The sequence below is a fragment of the Pinus tabuliformis genome, chromosome 9 (assembly GCF_031772625.1).
Source record: "Pinus tabuliformis cultivar Carrire ecotype Pingquan chromosome 9, CPIR1, whole genome shotgun sequence".
In the NCBI taxonomy this organism is placed as follows: domain Eukaryota; kingdom Viridiplantae; phylum Streptophyta; class Pinopsida; order Pinales; family Pinaceae; genus Pinus; species Pinus tabuliformis.
This window is the reverse complement of record NC_142307.1, coordinates 1,868,581,569-1,868,596,078: the sequence shown is the minus strand read 5'-3', so window position 1 is coordinate 1,868,596,078 and position 14,510 is coordinate 1,868,581,569.

Here is a 14,510-nt window from a genome sequence, read left to right as displayed (position 1 = left end):
GTCGCCGTATGAGGAAGTTATGTCAAAAAGAAGAATTTGTCCATAAGATTAGAAATTTTAATTTTTTTTTGAATATTCCGCCTAGCACGAAATCTGAGGCAACCACCAAACATTAAATGTAAACTGCAGTTAAGTTGGCGGAGTTTTGACAGGAGTGCCAAATTTGGCGGACCCGCTATAATTGGCGGAGCTATCTCGAGTTAACTAAAGTTAGCTGGAGTTTTTCTAGGGAAAAACTGGAGAAACTTTAAATGGCCATAACTTTGGCTAGGAAAGTCGGTTTTAGATGATTTTGTTTTTGATTTTTGGTATTTTCGACCTTTTGAAGTGATTGGCACAGGTTTCACAGCCATCTGAGGTCATTTGCAAGTGTTTTTGCTTCGTGGAAGTTGCAGGAGCCACTAGGGCCAAATCAGTTTGGGAGCTGCATTGGGAATTGTGCAGCCAGTGAAGGTGGAATGAAGGTCATTCCTGAAGGTCTTTAGTATTCTAAATCTATTTCTGCAGCTCGTTTTACCTTCTGAGGCATTCTTCTCACTGTTTAGCTTCCGGGAAGCTTTCAGGGCCACCAGGGCCATTTCAATGTTGGAGCTGTTTGGGGGCTATGTTCATCCGTTTTTGGTGATTCAAAAGCCTATGTCTGCTATTTTCGACGTTCTGAGTCTAATGGAAGAGGTTTCAGAACCAATTGAGGTCATATTCACCTCGAAATTCTCCATGCAAGTTTAAAGGGCCACTAGGGCCAGTTGGGGAAAGTACTGTGTAAGGTACAAAATTCATTGTTTAGTGTTTGGGAAAGAGCATGTTTGGCTAATACCTATCTTTTGATTATGTATTTATAGTCAGATCTATCCTTTGAGACACCATATTCTTGTATTAGCCTTTGTAGCAATTTTAATACAAGAGGACAAGCCTAGTTGGAGAGGCTTGGTCCAGCAGATGTAGCCCAGAAGGGGTGAACTGCTTTATCATTTTGATGTCTTTATTTTCTGAAGATGATATGATAAAAAAAATGATATAAAGTATTAAACAGAAAATAAATATAACTTGCATACACACATAATCACTTATTCAGCTACAGAAAGTTACTTGTCTTATTCCGCAAGACCTTAACCTTCATGTATGTGTATGTCAAAGACTTCTAAGTGTTTACTTTGTTATTTCTTTAGGTAGAGCCTGTAGAGGGCCAGGTAGCCTCTGGAACTCATCCTCTTTTTAGAGGTGACATGTCCGGTGAATGCTCCTACAGTCTATCTCTGTATAAGAAATAAGAAGTTTATACATTTTTAGAGGTCATTTGGTGTGTCTAGCTCACAGTTGAAATTATTGGAAATGGATACCTTGCACCCTTAAACAAGCACATTCCATTTTCAGATCAAATGGTATCAGAGCACTAGGTTTGCTTGAATGACATCACTAGCTTGATTGTGTAGCTTGAAAGGTGTCTTAAGCAGTGTTGAAGATTGACTGCTTTACTACTTGTTTTGTGAGTTTGCTGAAGCTCTTTTGTTCATTTTTATAATGACAACTTCCATAAGTGAGTTCTGAAAATCATCCTCCTTCAGAAGATTCTTTGTTGAAGGCTTGAAGCAAGAATTTTTCATCATGATGAATATGGTGAGAGAAATGTATGAGGATGAAAGAAAGAGCTCTAGACTTCAAGAGCAGTTGAATTCCATGAGGGAAGAGAAGCAGTTTCTTTCTAACCAATTGCAGGAAATGGAAGGCCAACTTCATATTGCAAACATGAAGCTGGAAAGGATGCATGAGTTGGAGACACAACTCCTTGTTGACAAAGAAGCCTTAGCCAAGTATCAGCTTGAAGAAGGGGTAAACAATTCTAGTTTGTCTTCAAATTCTGATAAGAATGCTTATGTTGGTTCTTTGGAGAAACATAACAGAGGCATAGGGTCCAAGTTGATGTCCAAAATGGGATATTGAAGGAAAAGGATTGGGCAAACATGCACAAGGTATAGTTGAGCCAATAATGGTTGAGGTAAGGCCTAAGAATTTGGGTCTTGGCTATGGACAATCTTGTGGAGAAAGTTCCAAAGCAGCCATGAAGGCAATTGAAACAATTCCTAGAAGGAGTTTCATTTCAGGTTCTTTATCTCAAGGTTGTAAAGGTCGTATCCTTGAGGAATGCAATAGTTTGAAACAGACCTTGCAGGAAGAAGGTGTGCATAAGCATGCACTTGAACAAGGAAGTGGTGAAAGCTCTACAGCCATTGCAAGGATTCATGGTGTTCCAAAAGGAACTTCTTCTTCGTTTGGTTCACCTCCTCATGAACGTAATGAAGGTGAAAGGGAAAGGTATAAATTTGATTTCAATCATATTTCCTTTGATCATGTAAAGCATGGAAAATTTCCACATAAGCATTGGAAAAGAATTGCATGTTCTTTTTGTGGTTTGTTTAACCATAGTGTTTCCAGATGTTGGAAAAGAATGACAACATACAAGAAACTTTTGAAGGAAAGGAGGCAAGAAGCCAAAGTTCCATTGAACAATGCAAATCATGCTATCAAGAAGATGAACCTGTGTTGCACTTATTGCCATAAGCAAGGACATTCTGTTGAAAGGTGTTGGACTCTGAAGCCAACAATGCTTCCACGAAAATTGAAGAAATGGGAGAAAGAGTATGGCAAGAATGGGAAGGAAGTTTCCATCATTGATATGTGTCAGGATGATACGCATGTTAATATTGGTGTGCAGTTAAAGGAAGCACCTTTGAAATGGATTGGTAAGAAATGGTTAGAATTCTTATCCAATTAAATTGGCATGTCTTTTGATTGAATGCATTTCTTTGTTAAGGGAATGCAAGTTGCAGGAAGGAAAAGCTGAGTATGAGACTCACTCTATTGCAGCGGAAGTTATATTCATTTCAGCTTTGAAAGTACATGTACATGTGATTGAGGATCTTGTACTTATGATTGTACTTAAGAGAAAGTTGAAGGATAAGCTGCATGCATTAGAATGATATGCATGAGCACATGGATCATGATGATTTCCTTGTATTTTAAACATGTATGTGTGATTAACTTGAAGGGTTGATTACTTTGTTTTTAACCATGCATGTAATGTGATATTGACTTGGAAAAAGTTAATTTGATCTCCAAGATTGTAAAGAGGAGAAAGGATGAAGTGTTTCATCTTTATAAGAGCCTTCTCATTTGGGAGGCAGCTCTTCTTCTGGAGCGGAGGTGCCATGGATGGGCATCATGACAGCTGGCAAGCCCACATGTTCAGGAGAATATTTCAGCTCATATATCAGAAAGTTTCATTGCTGGTTTCTGCAAACTTTTAGTTTGTCTGGTGAACAAGCTTGGTCGGGATTCGATGAATACTTGGTTTATGCAGCAACATTCGCCATGAAAACAGTTGATAAGGCAGGACATTTTGGCATCAATATGCTCTTTTGGCTGAACAGAAGAGAATATTTCTGTTCCTCAAGTGTTGTATAGTTCAGTTCAGAGATTTAGTGAGCTTTTGGGGACCAAAAGCCTTCTCATTTGGGAGGTGTGATCAGGTGCTCATGTCCTAAGTGTCGTAAAATTCTCAAAATTTAAAGTGCTTAGAACTGGTTCAAAGTTGAATGACTAAAACTTTCTCGTCTTCCCGATTCCGGCGCCGCAAACAGTTCGAAAAACGGTCGCCGTATGAGGAAGTTATGGCAAAAAGAAGAATTTGTCCATAACATTAGAAATTTTAATTTTTCAAAAAAAAATTAAAAAATGAATATTCCGCCTGGCACGAAATCTGAGGCAACCACCAAACATTAAATGTAAACTGCAGTTAAGTTGGCGGAGTTTTGGCAGGAGCGCCAAATTTGGCAGACCCGCCATAATTGGCGGAGCTATCTCGAGTTAACTAAAGTTAGCTGGAGTTTTTCTAGGAAAAAACTGGAGAAACTTTAAATGGCCATAACTTTGGCTAGGAAAGTCGGTTTTGGACGATTTTTTTTTTGATTTTGGGTATTTTCGACCTTTTGAAGCGATTGGCATAGGTTTCACAGCCATCTGAGGTCATTTTCAAGTGTTTTTTCTTCGTGGAAGTTGTAGGAGCCACTAGGGCCAAATCAGTTTGGGAGCTGCATTGGGAATTGTGCAGCCAGTGAAGGTGGAACGAAGGTCATTCCTGAAGGTCTTCATTATTCTGAATCTATTTCTGTAGCTTGTTTTACCTTCTGAGGCATTCTTCTCACTGTTTAGCTTCCGGGAAGCTTTCAGGGCCACCAGGGCCATTTCAATGTTGGAGCTGTTTGGGGGCTATGTTCATCCGTTTTTGGTGATTCAAAAGCCTATGTCTGCTATTTTCGACCTTCTGAGTCTAATGGAAGAGGTTTCAGAACTAATTGAGGTCATATTCACCTCGAAATTCTCCATGCAAGTTTAAATGGCCACCAGAGCCAATTGGGGAAAGTACTGTGTAAGGTACAAAATTCACTGTTTAGTGTTTGGGAAAGAGCATGTTTGGCTAATTCCTATCTTCTGATTGTGTATTTACAGTCGGATTTGTCCTTTGAGACACCATATTCTTGTATTAGCCTTTGTAGCAATTTTAATACAAGAGGACAAGCCTAGTTGGAGAGGCTTGGTCCAGCAGATGTAGCCTAGAAGGGGTGAACTGCTTTATCATTTTGATGTCTTTATTTGCTGAAGATGATATGATAAAAAAACTGATATAAAGTATTAAACATCAAATAAATATAACTTGCATACACACATAATCACTTATTCAGCTACAGAAAGTTACTTGTCTTATTCCGCAAGACCTTAACGTTCAAGTATGTGTATGTCAAAGACTTCTAAGTGTTTACTTTGTTATTTCTTTAGGCAGAGCCTGTAGAGGGCCAGGTAGCCTCTGGAACTCATCCTCTTTTTAGAGGTGACATGTCCGGTGAATGCCCCTACAGTCTATCTCTGTATAAGAAATAAGAAGTTTATACATTTTTAGAGGTCATTTGGAGTGTCTAGCTCACAGTTGAAATTATTGGAAATGGATACCTTGCACCCTTAAACAAGTACATTCCATTTTCAGTTCAATAATGAAGAATTATGAAGGAATAAAGCAAACTCCTTGGGAATAAAATAGTGTCTGCAATGCTTCAAAGCTTGAACCATCACATATAATTCCTTACCATGAGAGGAGTATTTTGTTTTGAATCATTCAATTTTTTGTTGAAATATGCAACATGTTTACCTTCTTGACTCAATACTACTCTAATGGTTATTCCACTAGAATCACAACTAACTTAGAAAATATGATTGAAGTAAGGTATTTTCAACATCAGTTTCTCAGTGATCTTCCTCCTCAAGAGCTAGAAAATTTTCTCTGCTACTATTATCCAACAAAATGGTTTCCTGTCTTTCTTGATTGTTTCAACGATGAGTGAACAAAGAGCACTAAATTTCTTGATGAACTTCCGGTAGAAGTTATCTAAGCCATGAAAGATTGTAACTTCAAAATTTTTCCCAGGTGAAGACCAACTTACAATCGCCTCTATTTTCTCTGGGTCCATTTTCAATCCATCCTTTGAAATGATAAAGCCTAAATATACCAACTCAGACTTCATGAAAGTACATTTCTTTAGGTTAATCAACAATTTATCTTACTGCAAGCTATCTAGAACATATCTTACATGCCTAAGGTGTTCTTCCTTTGTTTGGTTTAAAATAAAAATATCATCCTCTTGATGGTGTTAGACCCGCCAATATGTTAAGGGATCTTCTGGGTAAGAATTCCCAATTAGATCTCAGACCGTTTGCTGTAGGTGTCCCAACAGTGGATCGTACAGTATCGCCTTGAACACGATTTCACACAGAGGCAAGTAAGATGTTCATGTTGGTAGAAAGGGTGTGACATATGCAGTCAGTCAAGGAAGGTGCATGAGCGGTTCTAACACATAGAGGGTGAGGTGAGTGTTCCCCTTGGAAACCTGTGAAAGCATGTAGTTAAGAAGGGAACACACGAGTGAAGATGCATCACAACATGGAAGGCAACTAAGCTCGCAATCCAAAGTGATGGTTAAACCAACAAAACATTTTAGAAATATTCATACATACATATCCAGAGAATAGATACACATGCATGCGTAAGCAAACAGATACATATATCATTTAGAGTAAACAATATAGCTGAAATATAATACGACATATGCATGAAACGTTCTGGCTCTGTTATATTAAGAAGCGTAAGTTTCAGTCATACATTACATCCATGTCTAACCACTAGCTCTAATAGTGGAATGTTACAGTCACTGATGCCTCCTCCTCCAAAGAGATATACCAACTCTCCGCAGTGGAGAAGCCAGGCTCGTTACAATACTGTCCAAGCTCTCTCTAAGATAGTCCTATGCTGACCAAAAGGCCATACAATGAGTTATGAGGGACTATATATAGAAAAGGGTGGGGTGGCCCCTGACATTCCCCTTTATGACATTTCATCTACCCTCATGACTCTTCATCTACTCTATGACTGTTACATCCAACTATCGACACTTGAACTTACACTAGACAAGATGTTACATTACAATGCACGTGTACCCATGTGAGACAAAATGGCTTGAGCAAGCCATGCAAGACATCACTATGACTTGGAAAACTATTGGAAGACCAGCTCTTCGACATCCTCACGGTGGTCGATAGTAGTAAACTGATTCCAAGTTTGGTAGTCTACGATGGTGTCCATGTACTCTAAGGTGACATCTTCCTGGAAACGAATTCTTGCCACCATAGCATCCGAGTACACTGCTCGGGCTCCTCTGTCCAACTTGTCTGATAGCATGCTCATCATTGTCTTGAGTGCGGCCACACCAGCAACATTCTTATGCATGGTGTCTGCATTGATTGATAAGTCTAGGCTGGTGGCTATGCACATCAACTCATCAAAGTACTAGTCAAGCTCTGGTCAGACCTGTGCCTTTCTCTTCACCTAGGTGAGTGTCCTAATAGATGGGATGACATGTCCACGCACAAAAACATCCATAATCTTGAATACACGTGCATGGGAAGCCTGTAGACTAGTGATGAGCTGCGGGAGATCTTCATAGCTTCAGATCTGACTCCGGATGCGTGCCTTTAGCTCGACTGCTCTGGGCTTCATCATCTGAAGAAAGTGTAGTAGGGCTCCCTTGTATCTCATTGTCCATGTTTACATATAATCAACAACAGCTGCATTCGGACAACATCTTACAATAAGTGTTCACAGAGGTCTCTGCTGGTGTCCATGCCCACTTTAAACCTGGGAAATCTTGGCGGGAACAGATTGCATCTAAGATGCAGGCAGACATGTAGATTTACTCTTGCATACCTTTGGGCAGCTATTGAGCCCTTGTTACCTGTTCCTTCAACTAGTGAGATGAAATGTCAGACCAGTTACATGCTTTGCCTTCTTTGGCCAATTGGTCCAACGCGATCACCCAACTCTGTGGGAAGGTTTCCTTGTTTTCTTGGCCATACAGATGACATGCAAAGATGACCAAGTATTGATATGCCTTCCGCAATATCTTCGTCTTGTAGACCTCATTGGGTGTCATCCTGAATTTACCTGGTTCCTTCACCCAGTTCTTCAAGATATCTTTGGAGTTGGCATTGTTGTTGGGTATGTTGAAGGTAGTCTCCATGATGATCACGGGTTTCGACATATGATACATCTGCTCATAATCATGTGCCCTAAAGGGAGCAATCACCATCCTACTGACACTGCTCAATGTCATCATCTCAGGATCAGTGTGTGAGATGACCCAATGTATCATGTCTGTACATGGGAGCACGGGATACCTGCATGCAATCCGATACAAGCCGAACTTATGGATGTTCACATAGACTTGGCGGTCTTCGAGGTCTTCCCCAAATGTGCCTGAAAATGCATCATTGACCTCTTGCCATTTCAGCTTGATGTCCTTGTCTACAATCAACTTGGTGTCTTCATAGATCGACAGACTTGTAGACACTCGCTCAACTGCTACTCCAGTTGCACTTCTGTCAGTGTCCTTTGATCCTGCTCTCTTGGAGGCCATTGATCCTGAACTACTAAGAGGTGGATGAACACCTACTAGATCTGGAGACATAGTGACATGCATGGCAAGAAATATGTCAGCTAAAACCAAAGAAAACTTGAGGAATGACATGCAACATACCCGGGGATTGACTGGTAAAGATTGCGTAATTTTTCCTGGGAGGCTGGGAGACTAGCTCCTAGAACTGCGCAAAAGGAAGTTTGGGATATCTGGGAGGCTGGATGGCTGCTGGAATTGTGCAATGCACAATCTAGGCTGGCCTGTTGGCTTCTAGAATTGTGTAATGCGCAATTTCAGCTGGCAATCGTTGTAGGCCCAGTGACTGAATTGCGTAATTTTCTAGTCTAGCATTCAACGTCCCTCAAAATTGCACAATGCAAGGTTGCAGGATAGTCAATGGGCATAAATGCACATTTTTTGAGAGGAAGAGAGAGCCTTTCCTCTCAGGATTATGCAATGTTATCTAGGTGAGGTAGAGTTCATGCCAAGGCTGCCTAGACTCACTGACGGACAACTGAAAACAAATATGAATGTGAATGCATGGTGATACTGACTGTAAGCAAGAGTGAATGACCGTGCATGCAAAAAATGAATGAAAGATTCATAAAATGGAAAAACGTAGATGTGGGTGAAGTGAGTCACCGAATCGACAACCATTTGTGCAAAACAGTTTCATGCATGCAACAATAATGAGATGCCAACGAAAACTGAAATGGTGCTAGTACAAGCTACTATGCATGCAAATGATAATAAGCATTCATAGAAATCAAGCAAACAACACTCACACAAGCCAAAACACAAAAAATGACAAAAATGTTGCAAAGGAAAAGTTAAGTTGACTTACCTCAAAATAGCTAAGCTGGATGTGTCCAGGACTCCTGGATGTGTTGTGGGATGTTAGAGCGCCAAAATAGATTTGAAGAAATGATCTCTGAAGCGTCGAATAAATAATTTTGAGGCTCATTATGCGCATGCCACAAATCTAGGAAAAAGAGACACTTGGAGGAAAGATTCTAAAACGATCTTTGCATGTAACCTCAGCTGCTAAAAATAGCTCCCCAAAATCTAGGGATGCTTTTTACATGTTTCTTTTTGCTATTCCAGGAAAAAGCAGCCCACACATGCAAGTCAAATTTTCTCAGTCCCGGGTGGAACTAGTCAACTCAATGGTACATGCAACAACCTGCTCAGCTGAGGGGAAGATTTGCGTATTCCTGGGAGAGAGATGGGCTGGATGCCCATAAGGATTGCATAGTTTCTGGGCTGAGCAGCTGACTACTACCCAGAATTGTGCAATTTCTAGGCTGAGAAGTCCTGCTGGGAGAGATTGCACAGTTTTTCAGTGAATCTTGACAGACAGATTTGCATAATTCTGGAGCTGAGCAGGTTGCCAGAGAGGATTGCGCAATTTCTAGAGGGAAGGCTAGTTCCCCTCCAAAATTGCACAATTTCTTAAGGGAGCTTCTCAGCCTGTAGCTGGACCAAGTTTGGAGAAACAACTTGTGAGGGGGATGCAACAAGCTATCATGCACAAGCTGGCAGTCTGCTAGAAAATCACTAAAACTTGTGTACTTGACAAGGCAAGACATGTTGCTCAAGAAGGATGGTAGGGAGGCTCCAAAATGAAGCAAATGAAAATTTTTGGAGCATGATTGTAGCTGCTACAACACTTGGCAAGACACTGGCAGAAGAGTAGAGGAACTGGAATCGCAATTGGTTTCCACATAAAAGCGTTTGCTGACATTAATTGGAAATATATTAGCCTCTTAACCCTCATTACAGGATGTAATGAAGGTTCTGATCCCAATTTTTATAGCACGTCATTGCAAGAGACAAAAGAGTAGAGTCATCGAGATGCTTTGGTGTTAAGCTCTATATATTAGCCATAGGGTAGAGTGCGGATATATATATATATATATATATAGATATATATATTATAACAATAATATATAACATAAAAACTAAAAGCCATATAATTTAAATAATATAATAATATAACAATAAAATAACAATATATATTACATAATAATATATAAATTAACAATAACAAATGGATAATTTTACATAATTCAATATAACATAACATAACATAACAATTATAATTCATAACATAACAATAACCTATAACATAATAATATAAGAAATATACCATATAATATATATATATATATATATGACATAAAAATTAAAAGTCATATAGTTTTAATAACAAAGTTTGAATTTCCTACTAGTTCATTAAAAAACATACCAATACATAATATAGCAATTTAACATATATATATATATATGACATAAAAATTAAAAGTCATATAGTTTTAATAACAAAGTTTGAATTTCCTACTAGTTCATTAAAAAACATACCAATACATAATATAGCAATTTAACATAGTTAAAAAAAGAATAGCATAATATAAGAATATATAATTACTAACATAACAATATATAATATATATAATATATTGTATAACCATATAAGAAATATACAACATCTTACATATTATATTATATTATATATATATAAATAAATAAATAAAGAGTAACAATATATAAAATTAACTAATAATAAGAAATATCATAATGTAATATAAGAAATATACATCTATATTTTTAAGAAATATAATAACATAATAAGAAATATAAGATAACAAAGCTTAATTAACCACATGTATATATATAATGGAATTGATACATATAAGGAAAAAAATTAAAAAATGTACAAATATTTCTTTCAACACCATAAAATTATGGTCCAATTATTTAGGAAAAAATAACTATATTTAATATAATTTCATGTGTTTCATTCACATGAAATGTGTTTGTGGCAAATTTTCAAGAATTGTATCATGATCTTTTATTGATAATTTCCATTGTTGTTTTTTTCTACTTTTCATTTATTTCAACTGCAATCGAGCTCTTATGACCAAATGACTATATCGGGCACATATAACATTTTGTTGGTAGCCTTGAAAAAACATTTGGTCTTTACATTTCATTACTTCTTCAAAGAAATGCCCCAATAACACCAGTAAACCAACTTGATATGTATAATTGAAGGATATTTATACTATCATAACAATGTGCTTTTCGACTTAGTGCATCACAATAAATAATAATACACTTTCTCTATATTATCTTATGGTGCAATGACAACAAATACATCACCTTCTCTAACCATATCAGAAAGATTATCAAAATGTTTGCTAATAACAACCACTTCATTGTCTATCTTCTCATCATTAAATTTTGGAAGTGGGGGAAATTGTATCAGTTCTTCATGTATCCATGGTTTGACATATTTGTTATTGTAGTTTACACACTCAATGCTAGAGTCCATATCATCAATACATGCAGGACATATGCAAGAGTACTATCATTTCTGAATTGAGAATATATTTATCATTTTCTCACTTCTACTGGAGTGAAAACCTCTTGTTCCATGGATTGGTTTACAATTAACATCACTCAACGAAATATTCCAAAAGTACCCGCTTGACAAAAAATCTGATGTAGGTGAAATTTAATGATTTTTAAATATATCATTTCAATAGAAATAAACACACACACAACTACATATACACTTACCTATGCACATAAGCCATCCTTAGATTTGATATATGGCTTAAATTTTAGCTGTTCTAGTTAACAATATCATTTGAATCTAGAAGTCAGGAAGCCTCTCAATTTAATTGATGCTTCTTAAGTGCACATTTTACACATGCCCCAACACAATGATTCTCTCCTTTGCCATGAACTATCTCAAGGAAATTCCATGTATGACGAATGTCAATTTTTTTAGGAAGGCAGTCCAACCAGAGGAATGATCATGATGATTTAAATTGACCAACACCGCCATCTAACCATACCCAATATTCTTTAAAGTGATCTTTCATTCCTTTAAATGTTTATAAAGAATATCAAAACAATGTTGAAAAAACATGTATCGTGTGTATGATCATCATTGATTTAGAAATGATACTCTTTAATCACTTCACGACTATGTTCATTACTATCAGAACCATCAATACCAAGCTCTGCATGCCTATACAAAATTTGCATGAGTATAGAGACCTAGTCTGAATGATAATATTCACTTTGTATTTCCATTTGTGTAGTGAATGTGCGATTCTCTTCAAAATCAACGACCGACAATATTGTTTCCTTTGGGAACACATCACATGAATGTTTGAACTATAAGTCCTGATGTTTCACTCTATGAGAGTGATTGATGTATTTATATATTTTCTCCCTAAAATTCTCCATAAAAAATGTCGCAAAACGTTTGGCTTCAAGTAAATTAATCTTTCTTGATGTTAACATTGATCTTGGAATGGTAGTGTATGTAGTATATTCATATATTCTCCACTTTATGGTGACATTTAACAATTGAAAATCATTCAAATCAATTGGATACTTAGCATCAAAGAGTGCCAAATGAGAACACTTTTTTGCATTTTCATCCAACAACACATTCTTTCTTATAAAATAATTGATTGTAAGCTCAACCACATAATATATTAGATACAAATTCATGAACACTGGAAGGAGGGGGGTCATTGGACCAATAATTTACACCAAATTTTAGAATTGTCTCATAACATAGTTGGAATTCTATATGGTATCGACAACAACATGTGTTATGAACAGTCACAGGACTAGCATACCATGATTTAATTTTCACAAATGTGGTAAAGGAAATGTTCATATCAAGATTACTCTCCATAAAATTATGAAATAACTCCACTGGAATGAACTTGCTATTTGTTTGGGATGATCTTCATAATTCCCTATAAATATATGATGTTGCAAAACATCCTTTTCATTTTGTAACATATGAAAATTTGAAATCCAAAACTCCTTCACCTTGTCTCTCACATTATTTGCAAGTCTATATTAGCCCAACATGCAAGCTCATCATTCTCATCTTCTTGAATCCTAAATTTTTTATGCCTCCATAGATATTTTCTTAATGTTTTATATATTATTGATGCCACTTACAACAATTAATGTGATGTTGTTCCTTTTCTGACAATACCTATTAATAATGCTCTATGAGAAGTATTTCCCTTGTGAGATCAATTTTTTACAAGTGTGCTAAGGGCCGATGTCATATTTTTTAGTACCAACTAATTTAACCACACCTATTTGGAATCTATAATGCCCAATAATTGAATGCCATCTCTTGAAGATTTATGTTTGAAAAGTCAATGTAACATTTGAGCTTATGCTATGATAGATTTACCTTGAGAAAACATTTTGATCACCTTATTTTTGTTATTTCAAATTGTTTGTTCTCATTGATGGCCCAATTTTTTCCATTGTAGTTGGATCCATATTCTCTAGAAAATTTTCATCAAAGACAATGTTCTTGTATCTTCCAATTAATTTTCATGTTTTTCTAGATGTGGTAGGATCTTGTTGTGGGTTGGATGTTGTCCTTGCATAAAAAAATATAAATTTGTATTTTGTATTTGACATGTATGTACATTAAACATTATTAAAATATATCATAATGATGACTTTGAAATATAATTTAATATAAATATTACAATTTATTCAAAATTTAAACATTAATTGGCTCACTGGTAGTATCGATATTCTCTTTGTCGAGCTCCTTGACATATCTCATTTCCTAATCATTTTCATATAAATCCACATTTCTTTCAAACTCCCTATTTTTTATCCTCACATCTTCTTCAAGCTCTCTATTTGGTACCTTTGCATCTCCTTCAAGCTCTTTATTTGATATATCCACATTATTTTTGGTCTCTCTATTTTCGTTTAGTGTTCTCCTCTTTCATTTTAATTTCTCATTTTTTTCCTTTGGTTTCCCATGTTCTGAAATTTAAAAATTTTAAATCTAATTCCAAAACAACATAATTCAGTTCAAGATTTTAATGCTATAGAGGATTCAAGAAAATTTCAAATATATCAAAGGTTATTTTTTTAATGATGATTCATAATACAAAATAAAATAAATTTCTATATGTCTTTTCTTTTAGGGAAAAAATATTTTTTCATAAAAAAATCTTAATATTTAATTTCCATTAAAAAAACAATAAAACAAAACTTTTTCTCTCCTGCAAAAAAAAATCATTTTCATATATATATATATATATAATTTCTTTTTTTTTCCTTAAAAAAAATACAATATTTGTACCTCACAAAAAAACCATTCAAAATATCTTCTTTTATAATTTTTTTTTTTTTACTTTCCATAGCTAAAACTAACAATATTTTATTTTTATACGGAAAAAAAAGGCCATTTAGTTCAATTAAAAAAGGAATCTCATTTTCCCATGTCAAAAACACTTACCTTCCATATAAATTTTCGCCACAGATGAACTTGGTGCTTTTCCACGAAGATGAACTCGGTGAACTTGGTGTTTTGCACTTTACAGTTTATATGTTGTGGTCTCAATGGGAACTTCCGGCCGAGTACTTATACACTTCTCAGCCAAAATAATTGTACAACAAAAGTTGCATTCGCTCATA